We start from the raw sequence: 21,830 nt of genomic DNA on the forward strand, positions 1-21,830 counted from the left end.
GTTGTCCCGGCTGCGACGGGATTTAGTGCGGCCCGCTGACGCCGGCGCTTTGGTTGTGTTTTAGGAGGGTCCTCCTTTGTGGGGTTTTCCTTGTCGTCGCCACTATTATTTTTCGGTGTATCTACCATGTAGACGTCGTATGAGGTTTTGGGCCTCCTCGTCTCCGGCATCATCTTCCATAGCGTCGATGTCTTCGGAGTCGTAGTCAAGCGTGTCGGTTAAATCTTCAACAGTGGCTACGAAGTGGATGGTGGGTGGGAAGCGAAATTCTCCTTCATCATCAGCCTCCAGTTCGAGCCGGACATAATTCGGTTGTGAGTCCTCCGCCAAGGACAAGTTTTTTAACGAGTTCAGCAGATCGCCCAAGGGCGAGTGATGGAAGATGTCTGCGGCGCTGAACTCGAAAATCGACAAGCGATCAAGTTCGGTATCCGCGGACTCACGCGGTTCGGAACTTATACCCGGAGAAGAGTCCGGAGCTCCGGTGATGCGAGTATTGTGTGAGGTTAAGTCCATGTGCGGCTCTAGCGCCGGGGAGTCTGTGGCCTCCGTGGTGGGGTCGAGCCTCTGATCCTGGGATGCCGCAGTGTGTTCTGGATCTAAAGCCAGAGGGGTTACAGGAGCTATCTCCTAGGTGCGGTCTGACGACAGATTTAGGTCATGTCCGTCAAGGTGACCAGGAGCAGTCGCCGCGGTCTCGAATCCGGCGAAGATCAAATCTCCACGGATGTCCGCAACGTAATTCAAGCTCCCAAATCTCACTTGATGGCCAGGGGCATAGCTATCGATCTGCTCCAGGTGGGCAAACGAGTTGGCCCGCAGTGCGAAGCCGCCGAACATGAAGATCTGTCCGGGGAGGAAGGTTTCTCCTTGGACAGCGTCATTGCTAATGATTGAAGGGGCCATCGAACCTTTTGGGGACGGCACAGTGGAACTCTCAATGAAAGCACCGATGTCTGTGTCAAAACTGGCGGATCTCGGGTAGGGGGTCCCGAACTGTGCGTCTGAGGTCGATGGTAACAGGAGACAGGGGACACGATGTTTACCCAGGTTCACGCCCTCTCTATGGAGGTAATACCCTACTTCCTGCTTGATTGATCTTGATGAATATGAATATTACAAGAGTTGATCTACCACGAGATCGTAATGGCTTAAACCCTAGAGGTCTAGCCTGTATGACTATGGTAACGAGTATCTGTGCTTTCCGGACTAAGTCCTTCGGTTTATATAGACGCCGGGAGGATCTAGGGTTACATCAGGTCGTTTACAAAGAAAGGAATCTACATATCCGGTCGCTAAGCTTGCCACCCACGCCAAGGAGAGTCCCATCCGGACACGGGTGCAGTCTTTGGTCTTCGTATCTTCACAGCCCATCAGTCCGACCCATGGCTAACAGGCCGGACGCCCGAGGACCCGTTAGTCTAGGACTCCCTCAGTAGCCGCCTGAACTGTCGAGCGGACTCGAGACAGAGACAAGGGCGTTGCTAATAGCGATTAGGCCACCTTGTCGTTCTCAGCGCGGCCGCATGAACTGTCGAGCGGACTCGAGATAGAGACAAGGGCGTTGCCAATAGCGGAAGGGTCCCATTGCGTGCAGGTTTCCCTTACAAGGAAATGAGATCTTTCGAGGAAGAAAGAATTATATAAATGAAATTAGCCAAAAAAATTGCATGACTTAGCTTTTCGGGGCCACGCGGATGGCTGTCGATGCTGTGGACAGCACCAGAGGGCGGCTGATCGATGTCGCCCTCTCCCTTCGAGCCATCCTCATGAAAGAGTCGTTGCGTCGGCTCCAAAACCAGATTTCCACGGATTACGCCCCCTACCTGGCGCGCCAAAGATGTCGGGGGAAATGACACCTACGGGATCATGAAGAATCCCTTTTGCTAAGGTTGGCGGGCGCAGGGCTGTGGAAAGAGCGGGATTATAAGATCAACGTAGGGGGGGGTGTTATCCAGGTTCGGGCCGCAAGTGATGCATAATACCTTACTCTTGCTGGTTTATGTTTACCAGGTGTTCTTGGACTAGCTACAAAGCGTGCAGGGTCCAGAAAGTCTAAATCGTCTCTCAGTACGCCGCGGGCCTCCTTTTATAGGTAAAGGGGATGCCACAGTGGCACACAGGAGGTGGTAAGTTGTATAGTAGTCGAGTCTATCTCCTGGCACCATAGGACAAACGCATTTAATGCGCTGCCGACGTGCCCTTCTTGTTTTATCGGGGACGGTGAGGAAGCTCGTCCCAGCTGTCGCCGCCTCGCCTGGCCTCGACACGCGTCCGAGCCGATGAGGCGTGTAGTGCCACGCTGGCTGGCTGCTGAGTTGGTGCGGTGGCAGAGTCTTCAAGACCTGCATGCCACCACGCAGGTGCTTGCTCAGTTGGCCTAGAGGTCGCACGTCGCCACGTAGGTGCTCGCCTAGTTGGTGGGCTGGCAGCTGTGTGGGAACGGCGGTGGAGTCTTGGCTGGTGGGGGCCTGGCTGTGGCCCCGCGGATGTCTTCGGCAAGAATCTTGCCAGGGCCCCGGCAAGGGTCTTGCCGCGGCGTCGTAGGCGTCCCCGGCAAGGGTCTTGCCGGGGGGTCTTGTGGGTATCCTCGGCAAGGGTCTTGCCGAGGATCTTCGTCTTCAGATTCTCATCTAGTCTTGTATGTTCTTGGTCTTCACAAAGATCTGCATGCCACCATGGAGGCGCCTCCTGAGCTTTGGTTCCAATGTGGTTGAGGGCGTCGGAACTCTTAGGCTCAAGGGTGGCAGCCCTGCTGGCGTTGGGCAAGTTGCCCCGGCAAGGTTCTTGTCGGGGTTGCGAAGACCGCCCCGGCAAGGACCTTGCCGGGGGAGTTTCACCTCGCCCCTCAGCTCTTCATGCTTCTGGTCTTGAGCACGGCTCTGGTAATCTTTTCTTCTTCTGCCCCGCCAAGCGTGGCCACGGGCGCGGGGCTGCAACTGCCCGCGCACAAGTAAAGGGGTACAAAAAGGGACCCCTACTTTTGTACGCCGACAGGAGCCCCCGGGCCTGGGCTACATATAAGTGTGGGGCGTTATTGGGCCAGGCCCAGAATGTTGCTCGGGCGCGTGCGCGGCGGAGTTTTTACTGCAGTAATTCCCCTCGCCAGTTGTGCCGAACAAAAGGAGTACGCAGAGGGCATAAATCGTTGGGTCAGCCACCTCGCCGACGTCGCCGGCAGGACCACCACGAAGCTGGCTGCCATGGGGATGCCAAATGTGAGGTACTCCCCGGAGCCGAACATGAGTCCCAACGCCAAACTGACCCTGTTCTTCAAGGGCGTTCTTGGAGCCCTGGAGCAGCTCGGATCCAACCGGGCAACTTATCTGGCCAACGAGTCCCAGAGGCTCTGCCGGGGCGCCCTGACCAAGGTTCTCACCAAGGTGGCATTCTAGAACCCCACCATCAACTTTGCCAACGCGTTGGAGATCTTGCCGGAGGAGGCGGACCTCGCGGCGCTCAAGGAGCGTATCAAGCCCATCATCGACTGCGTCGACGGAGTTGTGTTGGAGTAAATGGCCACGGGTAGCCTAACCGACTGCCCCTGGTTCTTCTGAAAAAATTATCAGGCCTTCGGGCCTCCAAGCACTCCAAGCATTGGGCCCCTTCCCTGGCCGGCTACCTCTGAAGCCGACTCCCGGAAGGCGACTCAGCCTCAGCAACCCCTCCCCAGGACAACTACGGGGTGGCCGACTCCAAGAAGCCGGCCAGGAAGGACGCCGACTCCAAGAAGCCGACCGAGGCCACAACCACCAAAGCAGCACCCACATAACGGCGACAAGACGGGGTGTGGCCATAGTGCGGCCCACTACCCCTGAAGCCCGAGGCGGGCATCACTACAGGAGGCCGTACGAGACGGCCGTCTCCCATGCGGCTCGGCACTGTAGCCATGCTGGCCTCTACGTTATCCACGACAGACTCCCGTACGGCCCACGGGCGGCGGGCCCCTTCAGCCAGAGAGAGGCGTGAAGGCGGCCCGACCTCTCCCAGTCGGCCAAGGGCGTAGCCGGCCCCAGGAAGCCGGCTACTCCCTTCCTCGAAGCAGGAGCCCCATTAAGGAGACAAGACGAGGTAAGGCTACAGTGAGAGCTCCCGAGGCGGTCCACTGTAGCCACGCTTACCTCGACAAAGCCCTCGTCATCAGAGGCGAGGCTACAGTAAGCAGCCGCCGACAAGACCCTAGGCGGTGGGGCCGGCCTGTCGACCGAGAAGCCGGCAGCCGGCGGGACCCACCAGTCGGCGGGCCCCAACAGCCGGCGGAGAAGCCGGCGAGCGTAGACACTGACGGCTGGGACCAGTGCCCAGCCGGATTACCATTGTACCCCCGGGGGGTAGGCCTATATAAACCCCCCGGAGCACCCATGCAAAGGGTGGGCTTCTAAGCATAGCACACACACATACCATAGATAGAGAGAAGCAAGAGCTAGCCTTGCTCTTCTTCTCCCTTGAACCCAACAGCTCTAGGAGCAATTGTAGCTACCTTTCCTTGATCTAGTGATCATGCGGAGACCCCGCAGAGCAGGACTAGGGGTGTTATCTCCTCGGAGAGCCCCGAACCTGGTTAAGATCCACCGGCATGCATGTCTTCGCCTCATCCCGTTTCCAGGCACCGGCGACGTTTTATTCCACAATGATAAGCCATCCCTTGGCATATGCCGCACCAACCACCCGACATTTGGCGCCCACCGTGGGGCAAGGTGCACCATCGTCTGGAGACCTGTTCTGGACGGGAACCCTCTTCCTCCCCCGCGAGCGCAGCCAGCCTCCTGCGCCCGTTGGCGTTTGCCTCGACGCGCTGCAAGGCGTCGACGACGCCTGTGCAGCGAGCCGCCTCGCCGATCTGCTCGGCGAGACTCGCATCTCCGACGAGCCTGCGTCCGACGCAGGCACCGACTACCCCGAGCACCGCCTCGTCAGCCTCCTCGACCAGCTTCATGTCTCCAGCGAGCCTGCTACAGACATGGAGTCGATCGGCTCCACCGACCCGATGCTCATCGACTCCAGCACGGCGTCGCTTGACGCCTACCCCTCCGACGTGGTGGTCTTCCACGACCCCCTCCCTCGAGCTGACAGCAGCAGCAGCGCTGTCACCGAAGTGCTGGTCATCAGCCACGTCGCCAACTCGGGCGAGAATGCCCACGATGCCCTGCAAGCGGCGATGCACGACCTCTCCGCCCCCATCCCGGCCGACGCCGACGCCGAGACCCTGGAGGCACGCCGCCTTGCCCTCATCGCGGAGGGCCAGAAGATAGCCTCCATGAGACGCCTCACCGAGGCCCACCAGCGTGAAGTCGACCGCGCCGCCTTTGGCACGCCGCCGGCTAGCGGCCCGAGCCGAGTCGGCTTCATCCAGAAGCGCGGCGCAGCCGTCGCCAGCATGTTGGGCGCTAATCGCCCCGTCTACGCCACCCCGCTCGAGAATCTGCGAGCCGCTAAGGCGGCTGCAGAAGAGCTCAATGGGCTGGGAGCCGATGAGCTCCCCTACATGACAAGATGGATCCAGCAGCTGATTGACGTGGCTGCGGAGCGGCACGAAGCCGGCGCCCGTGCTGATAGTCACCCCCCGCGCCGGGAGCACGCCGCGACGTCCCGCTCGCCGACTGCGAGCGGCGCGCGCCAGAAGAAAGACAAGGAGCCGGCTGCCAGCCGCAGCCGGACTCGCGTTACCATCGAGTGCGACGCGGAAGGCCGCCCTCGAGCGGTTGAACACCAAGGAAATCTGCCTCCTCCCCCGCCTCGAAGAGAAAGACGCCTCACTCCGCCGCCTATCACACACCCGACTCTTGGCGACCGACTCGGCCGCCGAGAAGGAGTCGGCGAGAACGACGCCCGCCACATGATCGACCACCTTGCTCGATCCTTGGCGTTAGAAGAAGAAGACGATGTCGGCCCGCCATGCTTTGGCTCCCGCATCCGCGACGAGCCCTTCCCCAAAGGGTTCTCGCTCCCCAGAGACACGCCCAAGTACAACGGCTCGGTGAAGCCGGAAGATTGGCTCATCGACTACTCCACGGCCGTCAGCATAGCCAACGGTAACCGGCGCGTCACCGTGAAGTACGTCCCCCTCATGCTGCAAGGCACTGCGCGCACATGGCTCAACAGCCTCAAGCCCTACAGCATCAACAGTTGGCTGGACTTCACCGAAGTCTTCGTCCGCAACTTCACCAGCACCTACAAGCGGCCTCCCAAGCCTCGCCAGCTCTCCCTCTGCGTCCAAGGGCCCAACGAGTCAACCCGCGACTACCTCACGCGATGGGCCGAGATCCGCAACTCCTGCGAGGGCGTGCACGAGGTCCAGGCCATCGAGTACTTCACCGCCGGGTGCCGAGAGGGCACCCTCCTCAAGCACCGACTCCTCTGCGACGAGCCGGCTACCCTCGACGAATTGCTGGTCATCACGGACAAATACGCCACGGCCGACTCCTCAATGAAGACCGAGCTGCGAGTAGACGCCTCTGGGAAGGTGATTGCTCCGGCTCCCAAGACGCCGGCTGGCGACCCTAATCGGCGCCCCTACCAGAACGACCACAAGCGCAAAGCCCCCATGCCGACTTCCTGCAGTCGGCAGGTGGCCACAGTTGAAGACGAGCAGCCTGAAGAACGGCCCGCTCCCAAGAAGAAGGGTGGAAGGCCGGCTTGGCAGCCGTCTTTCTCCTACGAACAAGCTCTTGATGCCCCTGCAAGTTCCACAGCGGCGCGAAGCCGTCTAACCACACAACCCGGAAATGCCACTGGCTCACCCGCATCACCAAGGGCGAAGGGATGCTGCCGCCTCCGCCTCCCGGCCCGCCGCCTCCAGCCCCCCAGCAGCCGGCGGCTCGGCCGGCAGTCGGCGCCATCCAAGATGAATTCCCCGAAGAGCACGCCGCCTATGTTGTCTTCACCAGTCAAGCCGACGACAAGCGCAGCCGACGCCGACAGCATCAAGAAGTGAATGCAGTCGCCACCAGCGCCCCCGAGTTCATGCACTGGTCAGAAAAGCCAATCAGCTGGAGCCAGGCCGACCACCCAGAGGTGATGCCTTCGCCTGGCTCCTATGCAATGGTCTTGGATGTCACCCTCGCGACGGAGAGGCGGGCTGCCAGATTTTTCTCGCGTCCTGATAGACGGCGGAAGCAGTATCAACATACTGTACCGCGATACCATGGAGAAGCTGAACATCAAAGGGAAGCAGCTCATGCCGAGCCGCACCGTCTTCCATGGTATCGTCCCCGGCCTGTCTTGCTCCCCAATCGGCAAGATCAAAATGGATGTTCTCTTCGGAGACAAAGACCATTTTCGCCGAGAAGCAATATGGTTCGAGGTAGTGGATTTGGAGAGCCCTATCATGCACTGCTTGGCCGACCTGCCCTGGCCAAGTTCATGGCTGTGCCCCATTACGCCTACCTGAAGATGAAGATCTCGAGCTCGAAGGGGATCATCACGGTAGCCGGCGACTACAAGAAGTCCATCAAGTGCGCCATGGCCAGTAGCCGGCTGGCCGAGTCCCTCGTGGTGGCAGAAGAGAAAAAGATGTTGGAACGGGTTGTGGCCATGGCCGGCAAGCAGCCGGCCTTGTCCCCCAACCCCAAGGATTGTGATGTGCAGGGCTCCTTCCAGCCTGCCAAAGAGACGAAGAAGATACCTCTGGACCCGGAGAACCCGGAGAGGTTCGCTGTCATTGCGGCGAACTTGGACAGTAAATAGGAAGGCGAGCTCGTCGACTTCCTCCGTGAGAATCGAGACATCTTTGCATGGTCCCCAAAGGACATGCCGGGTGTCCCTCGCCGAGCACAAATTACATGTCCGAGATGATGCGAAGCCAGTCAAGCAACCCCTCCGCCGACTATCAGAAGAGAAGCGAAGAATTGTGGGAGAAGAGATAGCCCGGCTCCTTGCCGCCGGCTTTATCATGGAAGTGTTCTTTCCAGAATGGCTTGCCAACCCCGTTTTGGTTCTGAAGAAGAATAACAAGTGGCGTATGTGTATAGACTACACCAATCTGAACAAGGCCTGCCCAAAGGATCCGTTCGCTCTGCCGCGGATTGACCAAGTGATAGACTCCACAGCCGGATGCGAGCTGTTAAGTTTTTTGGATGCGTACTCAGGGTACCATCAGATCAAGTTGGACCCAGCGGACCGCCTGAAGACTGCCTTCATCACACCCTTTGGAGCTTTCTGCTACCTGACTATGACATTCGGCTTGAGAAATGCCGGTGCCACTTTTCAGCGTTGCATGCAGAAATGTCTCTTGAAACAACTCGGCAGAAATGCCCACGTCAATGTAGACGACATTGTGGTGAAGACAGAGAAGCGCGGTACCTTGCTGGAAGACCTGAAAGAAACATTCGCCAACTTGCGTCGATTCCAGATCAAGCTCAACCCCGAGAAGTGCGTGTTCGGAGTGCCAGCCGGCCAGCTACTAGGCTTCCTGGTCTTCGAACGTGGCATTGAGTGCAACCCCGTCAAGATCAAGGCCATCGAGAGGATGGAGATTCCCACCAAGCTGCGAGATGTGCAGAAGTTCACTGGCTGCTTAGCCTCCCTGAATCGTTTTATCAGCCGACTAGGAGAAAAGGCTCTCCCCTTGTACCGACTCATGAAGAAGTCCACTCACTTCGAGTGGAATGATCAAGCCGACCAAGCCTTCCATGAGTTGAAGAAAATGCTGACCACTCCGCCTGTCCTGGCTGCGCCGACTGAGAAGGAGCCCATGCTCCTCTACATCGCCGTGACTAGCCGAGTCGTCTGCACTGTTGTTGTGGTCCAGCGCCCGGAGGAAGGCCGAGCCCAGCTAGTCCAGAGGCCGGTGTACTATCTCAGCGAAGTGTTGTCCAGCTCAAAGCAAAACTACCCGCACTACCAGAAGATGTGCTATGGGGTGTATTTCGCTGCCAAGAAACTGAAGCCTTACTTCCAAGAGCACCCCATCACGGTCGTGTGCACTGCCCCGCTTGCCGAGATCATAGGCAGCCGGGATGCATCCGGCCGGGTGGCCAAATGGGCCATTGCATTGGCGCCCTACACAATCTTCTATCAACCCCATACCGCCATCAAGTCGCAAGCATTGGCCGACTTCCTCGTCGACTGGGCCGAGACCCAGTACCTACCGCCGGCTCCCGACTCTACCCATTGGCGGATGCACTTTGACGGGTCCAAGATGCGCACCGGCTTGGGAGCCGGCATCGTCCTCACTTCTCCCAAAGGCGACAAGCTCAAGTACACGCTGCAGATCCTCGTCCAGCAGATCAGCGGATACTTTGAAGGGTGCGAGTTCCTTCACGTGCCAAGGGCCGACAACGACCAAGCAGATGCCCTAGCACGGATCGGCTCCACCCGACAAGCCATACCGACTGGCGTCTCCCTCCAGCTCCTCCTCAAGCCGTCCATCAAGCCGTCTCCAGAGTCGGACTCCATTTTCGTACCGCCTGCGCCAGATACAGCCGGATCCGACTGGAGAAACCCCGCAGGCGGCACGGGGACTTCGACAACTGGCCCGGGGACTGCCGTAGTCGCACCCGGCCCGGGGACTTCAGAACCCGGCCCGGGGACTGCAGCAGTCGGCCCGGGGACTGCAACGGCACAAGAAGCAGTGGCCGACTCACCCAACCCACCCACCCGAGTCATGGTGGCTACATTAACAGAAGAAGAAGTCACAGCTCCCTCATGGGCCCAGCCCATCCTCAAGTTCCTAGTCAGCAGAGAGCTGCCGGCTGATGAGATCTCAGCAAGACTAGTGCAACGACGAGCCGCAGCATATACAATAATCAACAGAGAGCTTGTGAAGCGCAGCGTCACTGGAGTCTTCCAGCGTTGTGTCGAGCCAGAAAAAGGAGTGGCAATCCTCAAAGACATCCACCAAGGCGAATGCGGCCACCACGCAGCCTCAAGATCCCTTGTGGCCAAGGCTTTCCGCCATGGTTTCTTCTGGCCGACTGCCTTGGAGGATGCTAAAGAAATAGTCAAGAGCTGCAGAGGATGCCAAGTTTTTAGTTCCAAGCAACACCTGCCGGCTTCTGCACTCAAGACCATTCCCCTCACCTGGCCTTTTGCCATCTAGGGACTGGACATGGTGGGCCCTTTCAAGACAGCCCGCGGCGGCCTGACACATCTACTTGTTGCTGTGGACAAGTTCACAAAGTGGATTGAAGCAAAGCCAATCAAGAAGCTCAATGGGCCGACTGCCGTAACATTCATCATCGACATCACTACTCGGTACTGCGTGCCGCACAACATCATCACCGACAACGGCACGAACTTCGCCAAAGGAGCACTGGCACGTTTCTGCGCGACGTAGGGCATCCGACAGGACTTAGCGTCCGTTGCCCACCCGCAGTCAAACGGCCAGGTCGAGCGAGCAAATGGACTCATCCTCTCCGGCATCAAGCCCCGACTGGTTGTACCACTGGAGCGATCGGCCGGCTGCTGGCTCGAAGAGCTGCCGGCTGTCCTCTGGAGTCTGCGCACTACACCCAACAAGTCAACCGGCTTCACTCCATTTTTCCTCGTGTACGGTGCCGAGGCGGTCATCCCAACAGACATCGATTTCGACTCGCCTCGGATCACCATGTACACGGAGGAGGAGGCCAAAGAAGCAAGAGAAGACGGCGTGGACCTACTGGAAGAAGGCCGGCTGTTAGCACTCAGCCGGTCCGCCATCTACCAGCAAGGGCTGCGCCGCTACTACAACCGCAAGGTCAAGCCAAGATCCTTCCAAGAGGGCGACCTTGTGCTCCGGCTGATCCAGCGAACAGCCGGCCAGCACAAGCTCTCGGCCCCTTGGGAAGGCCCCTTCGTCATCAGCAAGGCACTCGGCAACGACTCCTACTACTTGATCGACGCGCAAAAACCAAGAGCACGCAAGAGAGACGACTCCGGCAAGGAGTCGGAGCGACCATGGAACGCAAACCTCCTAAGACGATTTTACAGCTGAGAAGCAGTATGTATCATGCTCCCCTTTTGTATTAAGTACAAACCAACAGGCCCCCCGAACAGTACTCGGGGACTGCCTTTTTATTATCTATGAATGACGAATGTCATATCCATGAATGTATTATTACATTTGATTTCTTGTCCGGCACCGGGTTCGACCAGTCGGCCCGGGGACTGGCCGCCTTGAGCTATATTAAAAGTTCTTCCCGAAGTCAGAAAAAGTAGTGCGCCGGCTCCCAAGTCCTCTCTTGTTGAAAGTCGCAGCTCAAAGAACTGACTGTCCGACTAGCAAGAGGGAAGACAGAAAGGATGCCCACACGAAAAATGGCTAGGGAACAACGAACCTGTATAGCAAAAAGACGGCCTCCAAACATGCCTGCCGGCTATCAAAACAGCCGGCTGGCCGGCTTCCTAAACACTTAGCTTTAGTCCAGCGAAGCTAGAGTACTCCCCCCCCCTAACTGGCCAAGCACTCCTCCAGCTACAGATTGCAGAGCAACTGTTGGACTGGGGAGGCGGCAACCAAGGGAGGGCGGCAAAGGAAAAAGCAGAAGGACAAAAAAGCAAAAGTACAAGGAAAGGCCAAATGCATAAGTTATATATACATAAAGCCCCCAACAGGTTGGCAACAGACATAAGTTCGAATACACCCAGTGGGTGGAATTGTGCAGACTTAACCAAACATTGTTCCTAAAGTAACAAGACAGGAAAAGAAAAAGATGGCAGACTAGGGCGCGACATAAAGGCCGAGCTGGTCGGTGAAGGCGGCCTCGCCGGCTGAAGGAGTGGCCGCCTAGCGGGTCTCGGCTTGACCACCACCTACGGCAGGCGACCCACTCGCGCGCGACGTGGTGCTGGAGGTGCGGTCAGGCTGAGGCTGGCCGGCTGCTCCACCAGCCGGCTCGGCATCCTCACCCTCCTCCTCTTCTTCACCCTCGTCGCTGGAGTCGATCTCCTCCGCCGAGTCCTCACCGTACGCCGGGTCCAGCCCGAACCACTCCTCCGGCTGGGCGACACCGTTCATCCACCTCGGGGGCGAAGACGCTGGTGTCGGTGTAGTCGGCGATTGCCGAAGCCCGCCGGATGATGGCCGGCCGTGCCGGCTCCAGCTCCGTGTCGGCTTGCTGCCGCCAGGTAGCCAGCTGGTCCAGGTTCAGGCCGGGATACCAGGCCTTGACGAACTCCAGCGCCCGCCTGGCACCGGAGCGAGCCGCCGAGCCCTTCCAAGCTTCGAAGCGGCCGACTGCCACCTCCAGCCAGTCGGCAGTCCGACTGGGGGTGCGAGGGACCACTTGACCGGGCCAGAGGGCGGCCAAGACCTGCGCCCCGGCACGCTGAAGCCGGCGGAGCAGCCGGTGAGCCGGCTGAATGCGAGCCTGGATCGCTAGGAGCTGTTCCTCCAGCGAGCAGCCGGCGGTTGGCGAGATCTCAAAGCCAGCCTGCCTTCGCGCTTGGCGACGGGCCTCGATGGTCTGGTTGGCGGTAGTAGAATAGCCAGGGAAATACTCTGCGCAAGAAAGGAAGAAAAGAACACCAAAATCAGAAAACAAGTCAAAGTGGCAGATGGCAAGAAAGGACGAAGAAGTAGGCGGCTTACCGTCAACCAGATCTTCGATCTGGCCATAGCCAGAGACCAGAGTCTGCCTGGCCTCAGCCCAGCTAGCCGCCTCCGTCTCGAACTCGGCCTGGAGAGTGGCTTCGCGATCCTGCGCAGCCTTCAGTGCCGCCTTGTGGCTTTCCTCCTGGTCGGCCAACTTCTTGGCCAGGCGGTCGCGTTCCTACACCAAGGCGGCGAGCATGGCATCCTTGGCACGAAGGGCAGTCTGAGACTCCCCCAGTTGTGCCCTCAGACTGGCGTTGGCCGCTGCAGAGACGGCAGGAAAAGAAGAACAGTAAGAAATCGTCAAGGAAGATCCAACCCGACTGCTCAGCAGTCGGCCCGAATCTCGGGGACTACACCCAGTGGGTACGCTGACGCGCCCCCACATGAGATAAAGAACAAAGCACGTACCTCGGCTCTCAGTAAGGTCGGCGGTCTTCTGAGTCAGCTCCCGAGCCTGGGAGTTGAAGGCGGCCACTCGAAGGTTGTGGTAGTCCTGCAAGATGGACAAAAGACCGAAGTAAGAACAAAAACAGCAAAGACAAATCCACCAAGAAGTTCCGAGCCGCCTGCTCAGCAGCCGACTCGGAACTCGGGGACTACACCCAGTGGGTGCGCTGACGCGCCCCCACGGAAGAAATCAAGATCAAGAAGAAATCAAGATCAAGAAGAAATCAAGATCAAGAAGAAGCAAAGATGGGAATACTAACCCGGATGGCCGCCCGCGTCGCGAGGAACTCGTCGGTGAACTGCCTCAGCGCCGCAGCTTGGCCCTGGAGCCGGGTCCGGACGTCCTGAGCAGCCACATTCACCACGGCCGTCCCTCCGCCTGGCGTCCACCCCGAGGTAGCGCTGGCCGCCTCCGCATCCCGGGCCGACGAGCTGGAGCCCACGGCCGGCTGTGGCTCCGACGCGGCCTTCTGCGGCTCCGACGCGGCCTTCCCCGCACGCCGGCTCGACGGAATCCGGACCGCCGTCTCAGCCCTCACGGCCGGCTCGCCCCCCGCCGACTGTGCAGGCGGCGGATCAGGCCGGCCGCCTTGGGCCGCCCAGTTGGCGGGGTCGGCACCGGCGCCTTCTCCAAGATGATGACGTCATCGCCGCTTCCCCCCAGCCCTGGCTGGTCGCCGCTGGCTGCCTCTGGCTAGGGCGCCATGGGCCCCGGCGGCGCAACGCGCAGAGGGGTGACCATCAAGACCTCCCCCGCTGCTTCTGCTGCTGCGGCCTCTGCTTGGGCCCTGGCTGCAGCATCGGCGAGTGCCTTCGCAGCCTCCTCCTCCCGTGCCGCCTGGGCGGCGGCCGCCTTCCGCGCATCCGCCTCCCGCGCCTCTCGCTCCGCCCGCGCCTCCCGCGCGTTCCTTTCTGTCGCCTCCTGAAGGTCGGCACGGGGGTCCACGCGGCGGGTGGTGCTCCCAGAGCCCCTCGGCGACTCGACGACGGAGCCAGCAGCCGCCCGCTCAAGCGACAACGGAGCACTGATCATTTGGAGAAAAAAGACAAGGTTTCAGGAACCACCAAAGAAAAGAAAGAAAGAGAGTACACAAAGAAAAATTCGGACTTACGCCGACACGGACTGCGGTTGCTTCACCGCCTTGCGGAAGCGAGCCGCCTTTGCGGCCGCCTCCTCCCGCCAGGTGGCTACCGCCCCGCCTCTGGGCTTCTTCGTTCGGCTGCAAACAAACCCTGGGCGGCGCGACGCTTCTGACCTCCACCCCGAGCAGGCTGCGCGGCGGAGGAACCCGCGCCGCGTCAAGATGCCGGCTGGCGGCGCGGGACGACTTCGGCCTCGTCGTCGTCCGGCCAGTCGACAAAGGTGACTCCGAGCCCGGAGCCGCCTGCTTCGCCGCCGGCTTGGCCACCACCCGGCTCGACGTCGTCGTCCATACCGACCGCCGCCAGGTCGGGGTCCTCCAGATCGTGTTCGGCCCGGTCGGGGACGAATCGGCGCTCCGCGTCTGACCCGCCGGCCGGCCGAAGCAGAGGACTCTGTCAAAGAGCAAGCCGACTAAGTTAGAGTCGGCCCAGAAAAGCTCGGCAACGAAGAGAGAGAAAAAGAGACAAGGAGAGCATACCGTAGGCGGCGGATTGGCTCGGCTATATGGCTCCTTGCCGAACTGCAACTCTTCGGTGAGTTTGCAGTTCGCAAGGTAGTTCACCATGTAGGCGATCTCCTCGCGCGGCATCTCTTTGGTGCACATTCAGCTCGGATCGAGCTGGCCGCTCATCTGACAGATCAGATGAGGCCGGCTCTGGAGCGGAAGAACCCGGCGCGTGACGAACGCGGCCAGAAGATCGGGCCCCGTCAGGCCCTCCGACTGGACCATCACCCGCAGTCGGGCGATGGCGGCGTTTCCAGCCGGCGTCAGCGTCACAGCCCGGAAGGACCACTGGGGCAGCCTGCCCGCCGGTGGGCCGGCTACGTAAGCCGGTAGGTTGATGTAGTCGCCCCGTGGGGCGATGTTCCGCACGTAGAAGTACAACTTCTGCCACTTCTGCACCGATTGGATTAGCGGGATGACGGGGAAGGGGTTGTCAGCGACCGATCTCGGTGATGCGATGAAGGCTCCAGTCTGAGCCGGCACGCCCCGCATGCGCGTGCCCAGCTTCGACTGGAAGAACTCCCCCCAGAGCTTAAGGGTGGGGAGGACGCCGAGGTAGCCCTCGCACAGGGTGACGAAGGCGGACAGCAGCACCACCGCGTTTGGGGTGAGATGGTGCGGCTGGAGCTGATAGAATTCGAGCCAGGAGCGGAAGAAGGCGCTCACTGGAAGGCCGATGCCGCGCAAGAAGTGCAAGCGGAAGACCACCCACTCGCCCTCCTGCGGCTCCGGCCTGATTTCCTTCGCCGGCGCGAGGCGGACCTCCACCTTGTCCATGCCGGGCAGCCGCCGCGTGTTGCGGAGAAACTCGACATGGTCGTCGTGGACGTTGGAGCCATCCCAATCCCCGCCATGCTGCTCTGTGGCGGGAGGCATGGCAAAAACAAGCGCGGCGGCGTAGGAATGCGAAGTGGAAGAGTGCGGCGGTGAGGCGCTGTCGCAAGGACGGGAGAGCGAAGAAGATGGTGGAGGTAGGAGGAGCGTGCGAGGGCCTGCCACCCTCCACCACCCCCTACTTATAGCCTCGCGAGGCGAGGCCGAAGAGGCCGGACGTGGGGGGAGACGTGGGATTAACTGCGCCCATTCCCCCCACGCCCCGCGATTATTGCGCATAAATGCGAGCCGAAACTGCCGCACGGGACGGGCGGGCGGTTTCGGGATGTAGAGGATCCGCGCCTCGGCCGGGACGCGAACGTGGCGGGCCCCCTCCCTGCGGCGATGTCCCATCACGCGCGTGGGCTGGCAGGCTTTCCGGCCCGCGGTCCGATGCACGCACTAGCGGGCTCCCGCCCTCCGACTCCGGAAGATTTCGACTCAGGCGGCGTGCCTGACCAAGGCCGGCTCCCAGCTGCCGGCTCGCTAAGGAGGGAAGCTGATCGAGCTTCTCAACCCCTACTCCACCTCGAAGCCCAATCAGCTTCGGGGACTACTGTCGGAGTAAATGGCCACGGGTAGCCTAACCGACTGCCCCTGATTCTTCTGAAAAAATTATCAGGCCTTCGGGCCTCCAAGCACTCCAAGCATTGGGCCGCCTTCCCTGGCCGGCTACCTCTGAAGCCGACTCCCGGAAGGCGACTCAGCCTCAGCAACCCCTCCCCAGGACAACTACGGGGTGGCCGACTCCAAGAAGCCGGCCAGGAAGCACGCCGACTCCAAGAAGCCGGCCGAGGCCACAACCACCAAAGCAGCACCCACATAACGGCGACAAGACGGGGTGTGGCCACAGTGCGGCCCACTACCCCCGAAACCCGAGGCGGGCATGGCTACAGGAGGCCGTACGAGACGGCCGTCTCCCGTGCGGCTCGGCACCGTAGCCATGCTGGCCTCTACGTCATCCACGACAGACTCCCGTACGGCCCACGGGCGGCGGGCCCCTTCAGCCAGAGAGAGGCGTGAAGGCGGCCCGGCCTCTCCCAGTCGGCCAAGGGCGTAGCCGGCCCCAGGAAGCCGGCTACTCCCTTCCTCGAAGCAGGGGCCCCATTAAGGAGACAAGACGAGGTAAGGCTACAGTGAGAGCCCCCAAGGCGGTCCACTGTAGCCACGCTTACCTCGACAAAGCCCTCGTCATCAGAGGCGAGGCTACAGTAAGCAGCCGCCGACAAGACCCTAGGCGGTGGGGCCGGCCTGTCGACCGAGAAGCCGGCAGCCGGCGGGACCCACCAGTCGGCGGGCCCCAACAGCCAGCGGAGAAGCCGGCGAGCGTAGACACTGATGGCTGGGACCAGTGCCCAGCCGGATTACCATTGTACCCCCGGGGAGTAGGCCTATATAAACCCCCCGGAGCACCCATGCAAAGGGTGGGCTTCTAAGCATAGCACACACACACCATAGATAGAGAGAAGCAAGAGCTAGCCTTGTTCTTCTTCTCCCTTGAACCCAACAGCTCTAGGAGCAATTGTAGCTACCTTTCCTTGATCTAGTGATCATGCGGAGACCCCGCAGAGCAGGACTAGGGGTGTTATCTCCTCGGAGGGCCCCGAACCTGGGTAAGATCCGCCGGCGTGCATGTCTTCGCCTCATCCCGTTTCCAGGCACCGGCGACATTTTATTGGCTCCCACAATGATAAGCCATCCCTTGGCATATGTCGCACCAACCACCCGACAAGTTGAGAGGGTGGAGGGCCAGCGCTGGGACTAGGCACCCTATTTCTCGTCGCCACTGCGAGTTCAAGACCAAGACAATTTTATCTTAAGTTAGAACGGCATCGATTATTTGATGTAATACAACTCTGCAGTACTTCAATATCACGCACGCTATCTTCCCGTTAGATCTTTCTTTGTATGTTTGCAACCTACGCTTGGTGAGATAAGGCTTCCGGTGTCGGTGTCAAAACTGGCGGATCTCGGGTAGGGGGTCCCGAACTGTGCGTCTAAGGTCGATGGTAACAGGAGACAGGGGACACGATGTTTACCCACGTTCGGGCCCTCTCTATGGAGGTAATACCCTACTTCCTGCTTGATTGATCTTGATGAATATGAATATTACAAGAGTTGATCTACCACGAGATCGTAATGGCTAAACCCTAGAACTCTAGCCTGTATGACTATAGTAATGAGTATGTCCGTTTCTGAACAAAGTCCTCCGGTTTATATAGACACCGGGAGGATCTAGGGTTACATCAGGTCGGTTACAAAGGAAAAGAATCCACATATTCGGTCGCCCAGCTTGCCTTCCACGCCAAGGAGAGCCCCATCTGGACACGGGTGCAGTCTTCGGTCTTCGTATCTTCACAACCCATCAGTCCGGCCCATGGCTAACAGGCCGGACGCCCGAGGACCCCTTAGTCCAGGACTCCCTCAGTAGCCCCTGAACCTGGCTTCAATGACGAGGAGTCCGACGCGCAGATTTGTCTTCGACATTGCAAGGCGGGTTCCCCTTTCCGAACCCCAAGATAGTCTCCGGACGGATGATTGTATCCGGACCTGTAACACACATCACACACAACCTCAGAGAGAATTTAATATTACACGAGTCCAATCCGCTGACAACTTCTTATAACATGACGTCATATTTGTCCGGTCGTAATTTCGAACCGTTTTTCGTCTGTGGCCCCACGTTCCAAGACGTGGTTGTCATTGACACTTCTTATCCAAGCAGAGATCGTGTCCCCTTATTAAGGGATTATTTTATCGACACGGACGCGGGTAACCCAACCGTCCTTAGGGTACAACTCCTTGGGAATAGGCAAATTTTAAGGCCCGGGAGAAGGCGTTCGATATTCTCGGCCTTTATAAACGGGCTTAGACCCATCCTTCCTCTCCACGCTTGCTCCTTCCTCGACTCTTACTCCCTCGAGTTCCAACACCCAGTTTTCACCCTCCGTAAGCCTCAGTCGTGTCCGGATCTAGCCGTCAAGGCCGGTGGGTGGCTTCTTCTGTTACAGACGAGGGTATCGCAAAGCTTCGGGCGGCAAGATATCTGACCGCGGAAATCCTCCATCGGCTTCCCGCGGAGGGGCAGGTTACCCCTACCCCCAGATCCGGTGAAAGGGTCATGTCCGTCTCCCACTTCCTCCAAGGGTTAGGTTTCGCCCTCAATCCCTTCGTCCGGGGGCTCATGTTCTATTACGGGTTAGATTTTCATGATCTCGCCCCGAACTTTGTTCTTCTCATCTCGGCGTTTATCGTCACGTGCGAAGCCTTCCTCTGAACTCCTCCACACTTCGGCTTGTGGCTCAAGACCTTCACTGTGAAACCGCAAATGATAGAAGGGGAGCAGGCAGAATGCGGTGGTGCCTCAGTGAGCAAGCTTACCAACGATGTCTGGCTAAAAGGATCTTTCAAAGAATCTTCCGACTTATGGCAGCAGGAGTGGTTCTATATCACCGAGCCCCGTGGTTCCAAGTGGGCAGCTGCGCCTGCATTTCGATCCAGCCCCCAAATTCAGCTTGCATCGTGGATTAATAAGGGGTTGGACTGGGGATCATTTGACGAGGTGCGGACTCTACAAAGTCGCATCCGAAGCCTCATTGAAAAGGATATCAATATTGCCAACGTTTTTCAGGTAATGCTAGTCCGCCGTACCCTGCCATGCCAGCGATGGCCTCTCCGCCTTTGGGAGTTTAACCCAGAAGGGCCACGAACTCTTCAGCACTTCTTCGGCACTACGCACGAAGGAATGTGGGAATTATTCTTCCGGAGACGAAAACAATGGCCGGACACCACCGAGGATACTGGCCTAGACTGTAACCATCCAGACACCCCGGTAAGTACTCATCCGCTGAACACCTCATAATCAGATATTCCATGGTAAGACACTGAGCAAACCATCTTCTTCCAGGGCTGGATAAAGAAAGCGGAACGGATTAGTTGTCCGGCCCCTCTTCCCGAAGACTCAGCGGACCCCGTGTTAACAAGGATGCTGGCACCGGCACCGTACCAGCGCCGGCAGGGGAGGGCAAGGTGGAGAGTGAGAAGACCCGGGGTGACCTTGGTTCCGGAGGTAAATTAGATACTAAGTCCGGAGAAATCGACATTTCCTTGCCCGAAGACGAAGGCGAAAGAGAAGCCAGTATCCCTTCTCCATTCAGGAGTAAAAGGACCGCCTCCGAAGGTTGGGAGGGGCGGTCTCCTAAAAGAGGCAAGATGTCACCGTCGAGCGGCTCGGGATTGGAAGGCGATGCCAGTGAACAGCTCCGTCATGAGGACAAGCCCTCAACCAAACCATAAGTGAATCCGGGGTATTTTGATAGTGTCCCGCTTCTTTCCTGTTACCGAAGAGATACATAACGTGCCTGTGTATTTTTACAGTCCGGCACAGAGTTTTTCTGGGCACTCCTCTTCTTGGGAGATCTCCTCCCACAGATGATGGAAAGCGAGGTGCCTCCCCCGACCTCCTCACCCAATAAGACGGATGACTCCGAAGTGTCATCTCGGAGGGTTATTCTTGATCAACAAGCGGTGCAGGGGATGAAGGAGGCAGTACCCGAAGGTGGACCTCCAATTGTTCGGGATTCGGGGGCCAATAATGAAGGCCCCGGACTGTCCGCTTTATAACCAACGATGATTCCGAAGACGGGTGCACGGGTTCCTTCAAAGGATGGTCGTGCTCCCAGAGCGGCTTCCGGAGACCCGACGACGCCGGATATATTGCGGGATATGCTGCGGAAAGCATCTGTCTCGGAGGAACAGCGTACCATGATGGGTACGGTGGTTGAGAAGATTCTGTCCGCGAAAAGCGGATTGAATGAAGCCTTCATGAGCCTGCTAAGAGGCTTCAAGGTTTGTAATGTAATGTTTTCAACTATATTTTATTCTCAAAGATGCACATGTTTATAGGTAGTAGCCCCTGAGACTCGGGTTGGCTCCCCATGGGAGGCGAACGGAGGATCAAGAAGAAATAATCAAGGACTAATCTGATTAACTAAAACACAGGCTGCTTCCCCCTGGCTACTTCCCAGACGACGGATGTTGCCGAGCTGCAACGGAAGCGTGATGTGGCAGGGGATGACATTGTGTTAATCAATAGGCGCCTGGACAATTCGCAAGGTATGTATTTGGGGCAGTCCCTTCACATACACTTTTGTTATATAAGCATGACGCTGAAGGTTATATACTGGAATATGCATGACTGCATATGGTGTTGCCGCCGTTGAAATACTTCGGCCGGAGCTGGCCCGGGCCAAGGAGCAGGCCCGGTTTAGTAATGCGGCTGCCGAGAAGGCATTGGGTGAGTTAAAAGCCGAACAAGCTGCTCGGCGCCAAGACGTGGAGAAGATACCCACTATGGCGCTCGAATTAAAAAATGCTGCTAGCCGCTGTGAACTTCTTGAGAAGGAAAATGAAGCCAAAATGGCTGAACTTGACAAGGCCTTACGAGAGGCGAGAGAAGCGCGGTCTGAATCCAGAGCAGCCCGTGAGGAGATCCGACAAGCTGGGAGATTGCGGCCGGTAAGCCCTTTAGTCTACAGGCTAAGTTTGATGATCCGAACTATGCTCAGCTTAACCAAGTGTGGAGTTCTCCGGACGAGTTTTTAGACTTGCCGAAGAGTTCTTCCGATGCGGTGCAGTACTCTTATCAAGCACGAGAGGGGTATGCAACGGAGAAGCTTTCTGGTCACAATTTGGTGCGTTGAAGCGCCCTCTGCTGCTGAATGAACAGATGTCCCAATGGGTCGAGCTTCATAGGATATCGGGCGCTACTATGAAGAACGTCATAATCTGGATGTGGCCGACTGAGCCTGTTCTGAATAGCTACTTCGGCTTGGTGCAGCGGCTCATTGATACGGTGCCACGTATCGACGCTGTGAAGTGGTCTGCGTGCGTTGAGGGTGCACAGATGGCCTTTGCCCGTGTCAAGACATTCTAGGGGAGGATGAAGGCCATCGATGTTGCGGCGAAGAGTCCACCCAAGGGCAAGGACAGTTATGAACCGGAGCATTATTTTGAAGACATCCTAGAGGCCGCCTGCTTGATAGAGGGTCAATGCTCGAAAGACATAATGTTCGAGTGAGGTGTATGAGAATTGTAAAAGACAATTTTATATTTTGCTCGAAAGCTTGTGTTCCTCCTGTGCGGCCGTTTTAATATAATCTGAAAGTTTTCTAGTCGTCGGCTTCAGCCCCCTTGTAGGGAGTACGAGGGTGTTCGGAAAAGCATTTGATCACTCTTGACCCAATGTCTTGGTCCGTGAAGGACGTGATAATGCGGCGAACCAGGCAATCAAACTATAGGGTGTTAACACTTTCACTTAGCCATAGGAGTTTTATAGGGGGGACTAT

This window comes from Triticum aestivum, chromosome 1D, assembly GCF_018294505.1.
Source record: "Triticum aestivum cultivar Chinese Spring chromosome 1D, IWGSC CS RefSeq v2.1, whole genome shotgun sequence".
NCBI lineage: Eukaryota > Viridiplantae > Streptophyta > Magnoliopsida > Poales > Poaceae > Triticum > Triticum aestivum.